Source organism: Ursus americanus, chromosome 14 (assembly GCF_024610735.1).
Source record: "Ursus americanus isolate L20-20 chromosome 14, mUrsAme1.1.p, whole genome shotgun sequence".
Classification (NCBI taxonomy): Eukaryota; Metazoa; Chordata; class Mammalia; order Carnivora; family Ursidae; genus Ursus; species Ursus americanus.
In genome coordinates this window covers 58,081,378-58,099,162 of record NC_142140.1, presented here as the reverse complement: position 1 = coordinate 58,099,162, position 17,785 = coordinate 58,081,378, and the positions used below count along the sequence as shown (strand labels likewise).

The 17,785-nt window shown below is 52.6% G+C and overlaps 1 long non-coding RNA gene across 1 annotated transcript; it reads right to left on the bottom strand.

Annotated features, from left to right (window-relative positions):
- Positions 1-593: 593 nt before the first annotated feature.
- Positions 594-15,762, bottom strand: LOC148108999 (uncharacterized). Its single transcript, XR_015726737.1, has 3 exons — positions 15,653-15,762; positions 9,867-9,945; positions 594-957 (listed from the first exon to the last, which is right to left on the bottom strand). It is a non-coding gene; the product is annotated as an uncharacterized LOC148108999 (long non-coding RNA).
- Between the last annotated feature and the right edge of the window lie 2,023 nt (positions 15,763-17,785).

The window sequence follows — 17,785 nt, the reverse complement described above, 5'->3', positions numbered from 1 at the left end:
AGTCTCAGTGTGCTGATGTGGAACTTGGAACCAGTGACTCCATTCGGGGCCTGTTGTTTCTTTTTTAACAAGAGGAACGTATTTGAGAATGATTTCCTATGTAGAAAAGTGACTTCCAATTAAAAATAAATCACATTTGAATTATAAACTATTTAAACATTTTTTCTTGTCCACGTTAATAATGAGTGTCACATATTAAAAAAAAAAAAAATCAGCCTGATTTAGAAACCTAAGGCTTGCTGGGAGCATGTCCTTCAGCAATTGGGTTTCTTGTCCATCTGGTCAGTATTTATGCAAAAACAGGTTCACCCACCTGTTTTGTTTTCTTTGTTATAAAAAAGTAACACCGTGTACACATTGCAATACACTTTGCTTTTCCGGTTCAATTAAAAAATAAATCCTACGGCTTCTCATCTCAATTGGTGACTTTTGTGATCTTCCTAAAGGGGTGTAAACCGATAGAAACTTAGGAACCAGTTTTTAAATATACGCTGGGCTGATTTCCAAACTCAGGCTACTTGAATATTGCTCTCTGTTGGGAAATATAATTGAAAACAAAACCTCCCGCCAACCCAGAAAAAACCCTCACGAAGCTAGGAGAGAATGAAAACAGTTTTATTTCTGAATCAGCACTAGACCAGAATGTGACCTGAGTCCCAGACAGTCCTCTTAAGCGATTGCAAAACAGAAAGAAATCTCTCCCACCTGCTCAGACAAGCAAAGGCGAATCATGACATACATGGTCTCAAGCTGAGCCGCCACCAGTCTTCACGTGACAGAAACCAACAGCCTTTGGGGCGCCTGGGTGGCACAGAGGTTAAGCGTCGGCCTTCGGCTCAGGGCGTTATCCTGGCGTTGTGGGATCGAGCCCCACATCAGGCTCTTCCTCTATGAGCCTGCTTCTTCCTCTCCCACTCCCCCTGCTTGTGTTCCCTCTCTCGCTGGCTGTCTCTATCTCTGTCAAATAAATAAAAATTAAAAAATCTTAAAAAAAAAAAAAAAAAAAAAACCAACAGCCTTGTCCTGGGATCGCGATCGCGCCTCCTCGAGCCACCTGGGAACTGGGTGACCCTCTGTATTAGTTAATCGGCTTTATGCAAAGAAAAGAAACAAACTTCTCTTATCTTTATGACTGGTAGTTTTGCAACTGAGTCAGAGGCCCCCACTGCAGGTTAGGCTCCCACCCTCCCCACAAAGTGGAGGAACCCCCCCCTTGATGATTGCATTTCAAAGTGTTAGCTCCCAGCAAAGACTCTTGGTGGGAAAGCAGGCAAGTGCCCTCCTTAGCTTTTACAGAGGTTTACTTACATCTCAAAGAACAGAGAAAGGGTTTATAAACACAAGTCTCTAAAGAAAACGCTAAAAAAAAAAAAAAGAAAGAAAGAAAAGGAGAAATCTGTTTCCTTATTTTTAAAAGGGAGAATGAAAGCTCTTCCTCTAAGTGTGATCGGCCCTTATAAACAAAGTAAATGTCAAGGCCTCTGGAAAAGGCCTGAGAACCTTCTCCAAACTAAGTGTGAAATCAAAACTGGGCAAGCGTCTGCCTTCGGCTCAGGGCGTGATCCCAGCGTTCTGGGATCGAGCCCCACATCAGGCTCTTCTGCTGGGAGCCTGCTTCTTCCTCTCCCACTCCCCCTGCTTGTGTTCCCTCTCTCCCTGGCTGTTTCTCTGTCAAATAAATAAATAAAATCTTTTTAGAAAAAAATGAAACAGGGTGCCCGGTTGGCTCTCCCGGTAGAGGCTGCGACTCTTAATCTCAGGGTCACGAGTTCGGGCCCCATGTTGGGCAAAGAACTTATTTAAAAATTAAAAAAGGAATCAGTCTCAGCTGTTCTTGAAATGTGGGTTTTACTACAGTTCAGGTGTGATGAGCCGGTGATGGGCACTGAGAAGTCGGCTTGTCTGTCCGTCTGTCTGTCTGAGGCACAGCTGACACAGAAGGTGGTTTACTGTCAGGTGTGGGACCTACGATTCAACAGCTGCATGGCCCCGAGAAACCGTCACCGCCCCAACCTGCTCACCACCCGTCACCACACAAACCTACCGTGAGAAGGTCACCTGTCACTCGTGGCTCCCAGCCACACAGGGCCACTCAGGGAAGCACCGGCGGTCGTGGGGAGGACATGGATAACCGGGAAATGGGGGCAAGAGCATTGATTGCGGTCCCATCAGGAAGAAGGAGGCGAGGCAGGGATGCAGGCCGAGGACGGGCTAGCCCGAATAACCACAGCTAGTCTGGGGGGGGGGGGCTACCCCCACTCGCGCAGGCCTGGGCCTGGGGTGTTAGAGCAGGGGCACAGCGACCCAGGGTGCAAGCCACATAGAGGAGGGGGTGGGGGCAGGCTCTGGATCGGCTGGTTTGCATATAAAAGGTGAGCTGCGGGCAAGCTGTTTCCCGTGTGATTGACCCCTGAGGGGCCCAGATGTGCAATCCTCTGAATACGGAAAAGTAGGAGGCGTGAGCTCACCTTGCTGAGACGTGGAGCAGTGGCAATGGTTGCCCGGGGCTGGTGGGAAGGGGAACGGGTGCAGGGGCAGTGGAAACGTCCAGGGGCTCCTCAAGCCGTTAGACAAGAACGGACCTGTGCCCCAGGGATTCCAGGGGTAGGTATACACCCACAGGAGCCGGAAACGGGGTTGCAATCGATACTCGTAGGTCAGTGGTCATTGCAGCGCCATTCACAAGCAGAGATGAATGAAGGGATGTGCACAGCGCGGCCACCACCCTCGGGAACGTCTCTCAACCGCGGACAGGAGCCCAGCCCCAACTCTGCGCCCACCAATAAAGTCCCCCAGCCTCCACCCCTCCCCAGGGACCGGTCACAGCTCCGGCTTCTCCCCCTGCAACCTCGGATTCATTCCAAGCCAAGCTCATCCTCCCCGGGAACCAGGGCGGCGGCGCCATCACTGCGAAGCCCGCCTCCTGCAGCCCCTGCGGTCACTCTGTCCCTGACTGCGTCCCCCGCGTGGCGCGAGGGGCCTGTGGTGTCCTGCACCCCCAAACTGTGAGTCTGTGAGGAATAAATGGCTTCAGGTCATCTGCCCCGTGTCGGGTGCTGTGTGTTGGTTGTCCCCGTGACCTTGGGGTGGGGGGCCCCTCGCTCACCAATGGGTCAGAGGGAGGCGATGAGAACAGACGGTGTCTCACGATGCCTGTGTATTCCTTTGGACCAGCCGATTCTGCACAACAATGGGTGAGACCGCTATGGGTCACCGCGTGCCCTCAGCCTAGGGAGAGTGGGGTCAATGCAGGATGGGACATTGAAAGTGGAAAACAGGGCCGCCTGGTGGCTCAGTCCCCTGAGCACGTTTGTCCCAAGCGATGTGCGGTGGTGACCCCAGCTCTCGAGAGATCCACTCTCGTTCAGGGGGCTCCCTGCCCCATGTGCGCCCCCGCTGCACCTGCTGACAGGGGAGGAAAGGTGGCTGCAGGGTCCCCAACCGGCTGTGGGGGGGGGGCGCCGCCGGCCTGAACCCCTCCTATGCCCTGGGGTGAAAGTCCCCGGCGTGGGCTGTCTGCACGTGATGGTTCACTAGAAGGATCCATCATACTCGTGACTATCTGAGATCTTTCATAATGTGGCTTTTGGATCACGTTTACTCCCGATTTCTCTTCCAAACACTCATTTAGTCCAAGAAATGTTGTGGAAACGTTTACTTGTGGGAATGTTCCGAAAAAAAGTCTGAGTTAGCTTTACGGTGGAGCTGGCAAAGGCCGGCACGCGGGCCAAATCCGACCCACTGCCTACCTTGGTCCAAGTGGCCCTGGGACACAGCCAGGCCCTTCCTCTCGGGCTGTCCGTGGCTGATCTCAGGGTGCGGTAGCAGAGGCCCCAGAAAACACGCGGCAGCAAGCCAGATAGAAGCTGCCAGCTGGCCTCTGACGGGAAAAGTGTGTGTTCGTTTCCTCCTGATTCATACTTTTCACAGACTTTCTCCTGAGATGCAGTACGTCTGGAACAAAAGCCCCGTCTCTCACATTTCTCTCCTACTCCTTTGCTTCTTGCCTAACTTCTGGTACTGACGTCTCCAACAGCAAAGGGCAGGACCCGCCCCATTGTGAAGCTTACCGTTTGCATGCCGCTGAACATCTGTTCTCCAAAAATACCCTGTTTAGAAGTTGGCTCCTTGACTTTTTTTTTCCTAAGCAAACTCTGAGACCAATGGGCTCAAACTCATGACCCTGAGATCAAGAGTCACAGGCTCCATTGACCAAGCCAGCCGGGCACCCCAGGCGCCTTGATTTTAAGTTGTTCCCTCCCTCTAAGATAAAACGACAAAGAAAAAATATTTAAGGTCTTAGAAAAAAGATGCAACACTTAACAACAAAAAGACCAAAACGGGGGCATTTGGATGGCTCAGTCGGTTGAATGTCTAACTCTTGGTTTCCGCTTAGGTCACGATCTCGGGGCCCGGGATCCAGCTCCGTGTCGGGCTCCCCACTCAGTGGGGCATCTGCTTGAGATTCTCTCCCTCTGCCCCTCCCTCAGCTCATGGGCTTGCTCTCTCTCTTAAATAAATCTTCAAAAATTGTTTTAAATAAAATAAAAAGACCAAAACAAATGAAAAATGGGCAATAGATTTTAATAGATATTTCTCCTAAGAAGACATACGAATTGCTGATAAGCAGATGAAGAGATGCTCAACGTCATTATTCATTAGGAAAATGCAAAATTATAACAACACACTACTGTACACACACACTGGGATGGGTATTATCAAAACGACGGATGATAACAAGTGCTACCAGGACTCGGAGAAGTTGAAGCACTTTGTACACGGCTGGTGTGACTATATAAATGGTACGACCCTTCGGGAAACAGTTCTGCGATCCACAGAAAGTCAGACATGGAGTTATGACATGATCCAGCAATTCCACTCCCAGATATATATCCACAAGAATTACAAGCCAGAACCCAGGAGAAATGAAAACATTCCCACACAAAAACGTGTTCATGCCTGTTCACAGTGGTACATTCACAACAGCCCAAAAGTCGAAACAACCCAAATGGCCATCAACTAATCCATAAATAAAGGTGTCCATCCATACACTGGAATGTTATTCAGCCATCAAAAGGGAGTGAAAATTAATAAAAGAAAGCCTTATTAAAATGGAGGCCAGCAGGGGGAGCCCTCCTCCCTGTCCTGGTCCTCAAGGCAGACCCGGGAGGAAGCCCAGCACCCTGCGAGTTCACACTACTTTAGCTGGGACTTCACTGCCCCAGCAACAGCCCAGCCAATGAGGCTCAGCCAGTGAGAGACACTCACAGCTTAGCCAATGATACAGCCCAGCCAATGAGAAATGATCACAGCCCAGCCAATGAGAGACGGTCACAGCTCAGCCAATGAGAGACACTCACAGCCCAGCCAATGAGAGACACTCACAACTTAGCCAATGAGAAGCCATGACACGTGGAATCCCCAGTTTGTCAATGGATATTTTCTTTGCAACAGCCCTCCCCACGTCCCCTTCTCCTCTATAAAAGAGCAGTCCTCCCTTCCTTCTCCAGACTTGCCTGTGGTTTTGTTGTGGCTTATGTGTCCCATATTACAATTCTCTGCTATTCCCAGATGAACCCATTTTTCCTGGAAAAATAACTGATGGGGTTCTTTTTAAAGATTTTTATTTATTTATTTATTTTGAGAGAGAGAGAAAGAGCAGTGGGGAGGGGCAGAGGGAGAGGCCAAGAGCAGACTAGCAGGGAGCCTGACATGTGGCTGGATCCCAGTACCCTGGGATCACCACCCCAGCAGGAGGCAGACACTTGACCAACTGAGCCACCCAGATGCCCCACTGACAGTTTTATTTTTAAGGTCAATGTTACTTGATTATCACGCATGCACCCAGAGCAGACCCCAGCCTCTCCAACCTGCTGAGCACACCGGTGCGTGTCCCCCAGAGCCCACTGTGCTCACTGCTTTCTGAGCAGGAGGGTAAGTGTCGTCCTGGGCTCAGAGCCCACTCCCCGCCTGTGCTCTGCAGGGTCTTTCGGGACCTGTATTCGGGGCTTGTCCTCTCTGACTACTCATTTGGCTTTTGTTCAAGCACCTGGATAGAACTGGGCTGTTCCTCTCGGATCTGTGCCTGTTGGAAATGCGCGGGCCTTTGGTCTGACTCCTGTTGAAACGGTGTTCTTCGAGATATTTTCCTTTTTCTTCTAGAGAAAACCCTCTAAGAAATGGGATCTGTCATCAGAATGCTTTGCGGGCATCACCTCCTTCTTTCAGTTGTAACAACTGTGCCCCCGCCTCATGTGCATGTCTAACTACGTGGACTGAACCAAAAGAGACCTACAACTTCAGTGGTCCTGCCGGGGGAACTTTCCATCTCCCCAAACCTGTTTTACTCAAAATTAAATGAGTAAGTTTTGGTTGCAAAACAACAACAAAAACGGAATGGATGCCCACTTTAACTGGTACCTGAGCTTCCGAACATTTTCAGAATTCTAACTTTGGCTCTTTGCAAAATACTGTTTCTAAAATAACTGTTGGGGGGGGCGCCTGGGTGGCTCAGTCGGTGAAGCATCTGCCTTCAGCTCGGGTCATGATCTCAGGGTCCTGGGATCGAGCCCCTCATTGGGCTCCCTGCTCAGTGGAGAGCCTGCTTCTCCATCTCCCTCTGCCTCTCTCCCCAGCTTGTGCTCTCTCTCTCAAATAAATAAATAAAATCTTAAAAAAAAAAGAAAAGAAAAGAAGTTGCTGTGGCCAATGTCAAATTTAAAAATAAAATAAAACAAAACTGTGGCCAAAGATAAATAAATAACCGTGACCAATAAACCATCGAAAGGTGTCAAAATGGCTCCTGAGCCTCTTTCCCCTCCCCCACCTTTGTCACCAGACACGCTGGGGGGCAGCCACCTGCTGCTCAGGCCCCACTTCCAGTGCCCTCTTCCCTCTGCCCCATTCCCCCCTCCTGTGTACCCTGCCCTCATCCTAAATCCTTTCCCTGAGCATACCTCTGCCTCTGAATCTTGCCCCGATCCTTCCTCTCCTGCACCTGTTAAAATGGGTCCCCATACAGTGAAGTCTTCTCAGGATCCCATCAAACCCCGTGTTTCTTATGTCCCTTGGACTAAGGCCAAATTCTGAGCCATAAAGCGTTTCCTAAAGTGATTGAGGCTCCCCATAGGTTTGATGAAGAATTTAACAGAGTCATTCAAACCTACAGCCCCGGTTTCTCAGATGTGTATCAATTAGTCCACATGCTTACTGGCGGGAGTCAAGCCACACACGGGATGAAGCCGGCCCGACCGCAACTCCCTGAAAGGGACTTAAACAAGCAAACCCCTAACCTTTGGCAAATGTTAGAACACTTGCTGGAAATCTCTGAGAAATTAAAGCAGCTTCTCCTAAGCCGGCTGAACGCAACAGACCTCCAGCTCCCACAGAACCCGCTCTGAGACCACGACAATCAACTCCAAACTGTCCTCCAAGGGAACTCTGGTCCTGTAGACGCTGATCCAGCCAGCTAGCACTGAATCTAGGTTTATTGAGGGGCTAAACTGGGATCTTCTCCTTTAGTTCAGAGGACCACTGTGGGAAACTACGTCCACGGCAGACTGGTTCATCTGGTGACCCAGTGTGCTCCCACCACACACGGGACATCTAAACGAATGCTAAAACTCACTGCTCCTGGTCCTTCCAAATCTTGCACCCTCCCCTCCGGAGCCCCCCCCCACTCCCACCACGGAGACCTCGCAGGACGTCCACGGCCCTGGCCCCCCCTCCTCTGACCCGCAGCAGACAAAACGACATACGCTTCAATACTGGAGAAGACTGATGGCTTCGATTCAGAACCACCGAGCTCTGGGAGAGCGACCTTCACAGCGCCCACCCAGCAGAGGAAGACGGCAGCGGCACCCCGGCCACCTGGAGTCTCGTCCCCTGAAAAGTCACCTCCAGGTTCTCTCCAGGCTCACTGAAGGGCCCCCGTCAGAAACTGCCCTTGACCCTGGTGTGGCCACGCTCCACGGAAGGGGCTCCTGGATGCAGGTGACATGTCTAGACTCACAGCACAGCCTGCCCGCCCTGCACACTGCATGCGATGGGACAGTCAAGATTTCCTGGATGGCAGCCAATGACACCCGCGCCCCAGCCTTCCCGGGATGTCCGGCCCTGGCCTGGGTTCCCTTCCCTCACGGTTGTGTCTTCCCTCCTCCACAGAGACACACAGCCCTTGTTGCATGTACAAAACCCTTGCGGGGGGGGGGGACCCCTTCTTGGGATTCTGGCCTTTCGGGAACAGGCTCATCGGTACTCGTGACAAACTCAAGGGGTGAGCTGCTGTCACCCCAAATGGCACAGGTGGTAAACACTTGGGAAAGGATTATCTTACAAGCGAGGCTGATCCTGAAGAAATTGGGGTGACCCACACGGGAGGGCAGGGTGCGCAGACCCCCGTGGAGCTGAGCTCATGAGGAGCGTGCTGCGGGGGTCTTCTTCCCAAGATCACTGTGTGCACTGGACGGGGTCCCCTGACATTCCCTCGTTCAAGTCCTGACCCCAGCGTGGATTTATTTGCAGATGGGCAGCTCTGACACCTGCCAGGAAACTGAACGTGTCATTCTGCCATCAGCCGGGGGCTCGGCCAGCCGCACCCAGAGCTGTCCGTGTCCCCCAGGGGCCGAGCACACTGGGGGCCTGGAGGCAACGCTCCACCCAGGGAGACGTGGCACGAGTGGGCAGGAGGTCTGAGCAAGACCCTCCATGTCCAGGCAGCAGCGGCCCTTCCACCTGCTGTAAGGCCCAGAGACGGGAGGGGAAGTGGAGCCCAGCCCTGGCCACCTGCCCAGCTCCAGGCCTGGGAAAGAGGAGCCTCCAACTTTGGGGAGAAGGCAGGCCCTTGTGAGGAAGGTGGGATTGATTTTCCACTCCCCTGTGACCACCTCCGGAGAAACCAGCAACCCTCCATCTTAAGGCACAAGGCGCTGGCAGGCAGGGCTGGGGGCAGGCGGGGAGGGAGGGCCAAGCAGCCCCAGGCCTCCCCTAGCCCTCGAGGCCGCCACACTCAGGGCCTGCCCGGCGCGTGGAGGGGCCGCAACATCCCTGTTTTGCAGATTAGCTCGGAGACATCTGGCTGCTGACTAGGCCAGGGTGGCCAATGAACTCATGAATGGGGTTCCGGGATTGTCCCCAGCCCCCAGAAAACTCCCTCCCCATCTCAGACACCAGCCAGCGGGGCACCAGGGCCTTCGTCCAGCCAGCCTCTGGCATGACCATGAAGCATCCCCCACCACGTGATGGGACGGTGCCCACACGCCCACACCACCCAGACCAGGGACCTGCTGGGGGCACCAGTCTGGGGACGTCAGCAGCTGGATCGCTGCTGGGCTGGACAGTGACAATGCCGGAATGCTCCCCCTCATCCCATGGCCCCTCTGGGGAGTGTGCTTTCTGGAGTCCCGTCTGAGCCATTAACACTGATCTACGGCCATCTATCAGACACCAACCTCAGATCCTTCCCCATCCTGGGGAAGTAGGTTTAACGTGAAAGCCACTTAACCTTGAGAATGGAGCACAGCCTTGTTAATAAGGCACCACTGCTGAGCAGCGATGAGGTCATGGGGGCGTCAACCGAGCACGGGTGAGCTCATTAAATTTTCATAATAAGCCAGTGCAATTAGTCAGCTGGGGCCACCAAGACAGAACACCATAGACAGAGCGGCTTAAACAGCAGACACTTGCCCTCATGGCTCTGGAGGCCTGGGGTCCCAGCTGAAGGTGTGGGTGGGGCTGGTTTTCTGGAGGCCCCCCCTGGCTTGCAGACAGCCCCTCCCGTGCCTCTGTGCACCCCGGCCCCGGGAGTCAAGGTGTACCCTAATCTCTTTTACTTCTAAGGACACTGGTCGGATTGGACGCCCCCTTACCGTAATCACTCGTTAAAGACCCTTTCTCCAAGTAAGGCCACACTCCGAGGTCCTGGGGGTCAGGGTTTCCACATATAACCTGTGGGGGACACAAGTCAGCCCATAAGCCCTGCAAAGGGGAGACTATGATTTTGACTCAAGGATGAGAAGGTGGCCTAGCCCAGCCGGGAGGCATAAATCCAGGTCCATCCAGACATCGGGCACGGCTTCGCCTCCTGAGGCAGCTCCAGGTGCCACTGGGGTGGGAGACTGGCACACAGACTTTCCCCATCTGAGAAATGGGTACTGTCTCAGTCCTAGGAAGTCCAAGGTCAAGGCTCTGGTGGACTCGGTGTCTGGGGAGGGCCCACTTCCTAGTCCCAGATGCCCATCGCCGTGCGGTGGAAGGTGTGAGGGAGCTCTCTGGGATGGCTTCCGGGGTGTTAATCCCTTTCCCGGGGGCCCCACCCTCATGACACCCTCGCCCTGGGGGTCCGGTTTCAACACAGGGATGGGGGGTGGGGGACACAAACCTTCAGACCACAGCAGATACTAAGCGTGGATATGAAAGGATCAACGCGATGAGTTTACAGTTGCACAAACACTGCACGAAAGGGCCAAGGAGGAGAAAAATTTCACCCGACTGCGCGCTGGATACTACCCACCACAGCCCCTCGGCGAGAATCCACGCGGGTGCACGCGGTGCTGGATTCATAAGAAATATGCATTGTAGGGGCACCTGGGGGGCTCAGTCGGCCTTCAGCTCAGGTCATAATCTCGGGGTCCTGGGATCGAGCCCCGCATTGGGCTCCCTGCTCAGCGGGGAGTCAGCTTCTCCCACACCCTTTCAGTCTGCTGCTCCCCCTGCTTGTTCTCTCTCTCTCTCTCTCAAATAAATAAATAAAATCTTTAAAACTGCTGGGAGCCTGCTTCCTCTCCCACTCCCCCTGCTTGTGTTCCCTCTCTCGCTGGCTGTCTCTCTGTCAAATAAATAAAAATAAAATCTTAAAAATAAAAATCTTTAAAAAAATAAATTCCCTACCCTAAACAGTTTTCTCTTCCCTTCATTCCTAAAAACAAACAAAAACCAGAAGGAAATATGCATTTTCAGGGTGCCTGGCTGGCTCAGTTGATAAGAGCACAGGACTCTTGATCTCAGGGTCCTGAGTTTGAGCCCCACGTCAGGTGCAGAGATGACTTAAAATAAATAAATTATATATATATATATATATATATATATATATATATATATATATATATATATACACACACACACACACACCCATATACATTTTATTATTCAGGTCACCAAAATACATATTCCTCACATGTATGTGGTCTCGTCCGTGGCTTGTGGCCCACAGCTGCTAAAACTCTTGGCATTTCCAGGAAGGTTGGTTATGCTGCCTTGTTATGCTAAGGAGGTGACTTTTGGAAAGCCCTTAGGTGACCTAAGGACGGGGCTGGCTGCCGGAGAACTTTCAGTCCCACGCCACCCCAACCTCAGCGGGGGGAAGGGCGGGAGTTGTGTTGGAGGCTGCGGCCGCCAAGGCCTACAACTTAGTGAATCAGAACTACCTAACAGAGCCGCCGAGAACACCCAGGACGCTCGGTTTTTGGCATTTTTACAGCTTTCCCCTGTGGGAACCACAGCACTCCCATGTGCCGCTGCGCCAGCCCCAGCTCCGCGGGGACAGAAGCTCCTTTGTTGGGGACCTCGCCCTACGCACCTCATCTCTTCATGTGGCTGTTGATTCACAGGCTTGAACAAATTAGGGGCCCTGCTTCTCTGAGTTCTGTATAAATTAATGGAAACTGAGGAAGAGGTCGTGGACCCAGCTGGGGTCTGAGAGCTGCTTGGGGTAATGTGTGGGGACCAGCCCCCCCCACATGGGAATTGGGCCCAGGAACCCTAAATGAATGTGGAAAAGTGTCCAGATGGGAGAACAAAGGGAGACCCAGGAGGGCCTTCGACCGCCGCCCCCCACCCTCCAGCCTCCATTCGCGGACCCTCTCCTGCCTTCGGTCTTGGGCCGGTCTGCAAGGAGCACAAAGGCCTCCACCGCACCCCCTCGGGGAGCAGGAGACCTAGTCCTGGCTGATCCCCAAAGGCTCGCCCACCCTGCTGGGCTATTCTCCTGGGACAGCCTCTCCCCACTGCCGTGCCCAACTTCCCGTCTGGTCTCCGTCACATACCCCTCCCCTGTCCCACTCCACTCCTCCTTCTGGCCGACTCCCACCCTCCAACCTGCAGCATCGAAGGTCCCACCGTCCCCGACGGGAGGACCCCGTGCTCCGTCCTCCCTGCCCGCCCTGCCTCGTCATCACCTGCAAGGCTGGCCCCTCCGCTGTGTGAAACGGTTCAACTGCTAAGCGTCTGCTACCTGAGCCCGCGATCTTCCTTAGAACCAGGGTCTCTGCAGAGGTCACTAGTTAGGAAGACATCACACTGGAAAGGGCGGGGCTCTGTCCAGTGCCTGGTGTCCTTATCAGACCCAGGATGGCCAGCAGCCTGCGGAAGCCGGGAGAGGCAGGAAGCACCCCGCCCCCCACGCCTTCAGAGGGGCGTGGCTCCGCGACCCCTGGATCTGAGACCCGCGGCCTCCAGAACCGGACAGGCTAAGTTCCTCTTGCTCCACACCATCCCGATCGGGGGCCTTTCCATGCCCACACCTGCCGTCTCCTGACCCAGAACCCCCAGCTGACCCCCTTGTCCCTCCAGCCATGCCCTCCCTTCCTGGCACACAGACCGTCTGAAAGGCCCTGACTGCCAGCCACCTTCCCAAGTGCGATCCACATCCACCGCAGCAGCCCGGGCTCAGCCACCTGTGCCGGCCCCCTGCCCCCGGGCCCCCGGGATCCAGGAGAGACAGAACTGATGGGCCAGACTTGACTCAAATCAAAACCTCCGGGTCTGTGGGACGGACGCTGAGAGAGGAAAGGCAGGCTGGAGACTGGAGAATACCCTTGCGAAACATACATATTGATAAAGGAGGTGTACTGAAAACACACAAAGAATCCTTAAGACCCAGCAACAAGAAAACAAGCGTCTCCAGCAAAAACAGCCAGAGACTCCTCGCCAAAGATGCAGAGATGGCGAAGAGCACATAGAAAGATGCTCCGCCGTCCATGTCATCGGGACACGCGAATTAAAGCAGGAGCTGCCAGCACCTGTCTGCTAGAATGCCCCACATCCGACGCCGCCGTCCCCGAGGGCCAGCGAGGATGTCACGCAGCAGGGGCTCCGCCCACAGCCAGGAGCAGCTCGGGGACCAGGAACTGGCCGGCCACGCCGCACTCACTCATGACTTCTTACACAACCGCACACGCTCTTACCCTAGGATCCAGCCGTCATAGTGCTCCTCGGCGTTTACCCGAAGGAGCTGAGAACACGTCCTCACAAAAACCTGGTACAGCAGGTCTGTGCATAACTGCCAATACCAGGTCTGTGCATAACTGCCAAAACCTGGAATGTTCGCGATGTCCCTCGGTAGGTAAGTGGATAAACGAACCGTGGGACATTCAGACAAGGGTTACCATTCAACACTGAAAAGAAACAAACTCGATCTCGGGGTCGTGGGTTCCAGCCCCACGTTGGGTGTAGAGATTACTTAAAATCTTTAAACAATACATTTTCCTGTGTTGTCAGATAATCTACAATTTTAATGACTGGTTGATAGTTTTCAAAGAGGACAGCTGTATGAAGGACAATACCATCTGCAGTTAGGTAAGCGCTCCAAGACCACTCGAAAGCTCCATCCCCTGTTCAAGGATGAGGACACAAGAGGTCAAAGGAATGACAGGAATGACACGAACTGGAAAGATGGGCTAGCATACTCAACACCGCATTCCCCTGGGGAGTCAGGAGGGGGTTTCAGAGAGAGCTTCAAACACAAACTTCACATTTTTATGCATCAAAAACACCCAGTTACACTTTATTAAATCTGGGTGGCAAATACAGGGGATTTGTTATATTAGCCTCTGAGCTTTTCCTTTGTTTGAATTACTTCACACTAAACAAGAAATAACATGCAGCTGGAAGGAAGTATTTTAAATGCCCTGAACACAGGATTCAAGAATTAAACTAGCGTTTGAAGTAATTTTGTGACGAAAATTGGCTACTGAATAATAATGAGGATTTGCCACGTGTTGGGATTTGCTCTGCACCCTTCTGCACGTGATGGAGAACTATAGAAATCCCAGCTGCACGGTGACAATGCCTAAAACATGCGGAAACTGCCAGAAGTCCTTCCAATTAGCCCCAGGCACTGCTTTCCCAGGCGAAGACCACCAGGAACACACCTGCCGCTGGGCACAGTGCTTTATCGCCCCTGGCAGCCAGAGAGAACACACAGCATCACCAACCGAAGGACATCGCAGTAACAGGGTGCTGGAAAGGACTCATCACAGGGTTTAGGCTTAGGGTTGGAAATACTGAGGAAGGCTTGAGAGAGCCAGGCTTTGCTCTGGATTTTGGGGGCTGTCTCGAAGCTGGAGTCATTCTGTGATGGCCGATCTCATCTACAGGAAGGGGAAGCTGCGATTGGCAAAGCAGCAGCCCTCCTCACGCACACCAGCAGGGAGAGGGATGGGATGATCTTTGCTGTGATTCCAGCAGCCTGCCTTCTCATGTTCTGTGTTTGTCCTAATCCATAAGGGTCAAAGGGTGGCTTCGCCTGATGTTGACAGCCTGTTAAAGTGTTTATGCTCAAAAGGAGAACATCTCTGCCCAGCTGTGCCCGGGTGGGTTCCCCAATGTTAGAAGCTGCTTCTTACTCATTTAATCACCACCACGACCTAAGAGGCAGGTACTGTGAAGCCCATGTTACAGTCGAAACACGGTCAGAGAGGTCAAGCCGCTTGCCCAAAGCCACACGGCTAACAGGTGATAGTGGTGGGGCTTGATTTCCAACAGCCTGGTTCCAAAATCCAGGTTCTGACCATTTCAAGGCTTGGGTCTGACCAAGTGTTCACAGCTGCCTGTCTCTTAGCCTCTGCTTTGTCTCGACCCAGACTTTATTCAGGAATCTGTCATTCCCACAGGACCCTGAACTTGTCCCCAGCCCCCCGCACGCATTAAAAAAGTGGACCCTAGGGGCGCCTGCGTGGCTCAGTCGGTTGGATGTCTGCCTTCTGCTGGGGTCATGATCCTGGGGTCCTGGGATCGAACCCGATGTGGGGCTCCCTGCTCAGCGGGGGCCCTGCTTCTCCCTCCCTCCATCTGCCCCTTCTGCACACACACACACCCCGCCGCTCTCTTTCACTCTCAAATAAATAAAATCTTAATAAAAAAAAGTGAACCCTAGTCCCGCTATCAGCTTCTCCTGGGCATCGGCTGGACACAGCCAGACTTCACTGCTCATCTCCGCCTCCCCCTCCTGACTCTCCCCCCCCCGCCCCGTTTTAAAGCTCCTTCTAATTCTGAGACGCCTGCAAGTTCTGAGATGGCAGCGCTCCCCCTTCCGCAATAATCTTTCTTCCGCATGAGGTCGCTCCCTCTGCTTGGACAGGTACACAACAGGAACACGGATTCACAAGGGCAGCGCCTGCAGCACGCCGCCCCGTAACTCCTCTGGGCCTCCGCGAGGGAGGGACAGCGACCCACCCGCCCAGGCGGAGGGCCCCCGGGGCCGGCGCGCCTGCCAAGCCCCGTCTGGAGAGAACGTCAGGGGGTCCCGGGAGAGACCGTGCGGCGCCCCCAACCAGGGTCCCCGCAGCCCATTGGCCTCCGGAGACTCCTCCGCAGGGTCCCACCGAGGCTTGCCGCCAAAAAGACCCATCCTGCTGCCCCCAGAGCCCCACCCTACCCTTCGCTCGCCCTCCGCCGGTACGGCCAGCTAGCCCGCCCAAGCAGGGGCGCGGGCTTCGGGCCCGTGGAGTCGCGGGCCACCAAAGTGCTTCCGCTTCCGGCTCCCGGGCCGGAAGAGGTGAGGCTTCCGGAGATCCGGATAGGCGGAAGCTTAGAGCTGGGAGGGGCGGGCCGCGTCTTCCAGTCACCGCGTGGAAACACTCTAGTCCCCGCCTACCAGGAGTGCCTTTGTGCTCAGGACCGAATCCTGCCATCTAGGGCGTGTCTGGGGAAACGAAACGGCCCGTGGGCGTGGCTTGTGACATGGCTCCTCCTCTGGGCGTGGCTAGGGCGTGGTCTCCTGGTGTTAGGGGAAGAGCCTTTAGAATTTTTTCTATGGCCTTTTAATTTAATGAAAGTGGTATCATTTCATACACACTATTTCTGCAATTAACTTTTCTTAATAGATAGTACAATATAATAATCTGTTCAAACCAATACAGAGGTATCCTTTAAGAGTTAATGGATTTTTTGTGGCAATCCATTGTCAAGAAAAAGTCCCTCTTAATCCAAATATCTGATTCCCCAGAACCCTTCCTAAAGACACCGTTAGCAGCGCTTTGCGTAACCTTCCAAAGATGTTCTGTGTATTCACGAGCAAAAATGAGTATACATATTCCTCTAATAAATACAGTTGACCGTTGAGCAACGTGGGGGTTATGGGCTCTGATGTCCTGCACTGTCGAAAATTTGTCACTTTTGACTCCCCCAAAATTTAACTAATAATCGCCCACTGTTGACCAGAAACCTTACTGATAACACAAACGGCTGATTAACACGTATTTAGTATGCTGTATGTATTATAGACTGTATTCTTACAATAAAGTAAGCTAGAGAAAAAATACTAAGGAAAATACATTTACAGTACTGCACTGTGTTAATAAAAAAAATCTGCATGTAAGTGGACCTGTGCAGTTCAAACCCATGTTGTTCAAGGGTCAACTGTACTCGTTAAACATCTTCTATGACCCAGACTGTTCTCTGCACTTGGGGATAGAGTAAATGACCACAAAAATCCCTGCCTTCATCCTTCTTAGATTCCAGTTGGGAGCAACAAAAAAGAAAAACCCATATTAATAAATAGCATATGTAATAAATAATATATCCCAATGTGAACAGGGAGTGACTGTGAGTGCCAGTCCCTTCTGCTGCCTCCCTCAAGCCCTGCACAGCTGTTTGAGTCCCATCACTCCCAGGGAAGCCCCTACGCTTGCCCCCCTGCTCCCTACACACTCCCCACACTCCCTACTTTCCCTTCTGGGGACCAGCCCCCGCAGTCTTCCAGATTCCAGGCAGGATGCTTCTGCTGTGGGGGGTTTGGCCCAGGGTGCCCGGAGGAGAGGCTGGGACAGGCCTGGGGATATGTTTACAGATTCAAGAAAGTGAAAAGACAATCCACAGACTAGGAGAAAATATTTGCAAATTATATACCTGACAAGGGGATTATATCTAGAATACATAAAGAACTCCCACAATTTAATAATAAAAGGATAGGTCATCCAATAAAAAGAGGCAAAGGATATGAATGACATTCCTCCCAGGAAGATATGCAGAGGGCCAATTAGCACATGAAAAGATGCTGACTGCCATCAGCCACCAGGGAAATGCAAATCAAAACCACAAGGAGGGGCGCCTGAGTGGCTCAGGTCATGATCTCAGGGTCCTGGGATCAAGCCCCACATCAGGTTCCCTGCTCAAAGGGGAACTGGGTTCTCCCTCTCCCTCTGTGATCTCTCTCACTCTCTAATAAGTAAATAGAATCTTAAAAAACCCACAAAGAGATATCACTTTGCACCCCCTAGGATGGTCAGAATCAAAAAGACAGACAGTAACAAGTGTCTACAATGATGTGGAAAATCAGAATCTTCATTCACTGTTAGTGGGAATGTAAAATAGTACAGCTGCTGTAGGAAAGTCTGGCGGCTCCTCACATGATGAAACACAGAGTTCCATAGAACCCAGCCATTCTACACCTAGGTATTGTTAAAAAAAGAAAAAAAAAGATTTATCTGCATAAGTTTTAAAGATCTTACTGGCTTTATTTAATGACTCATGACTGGGGCAATGTGTCATCTTAGCAAACAGAAAGGAG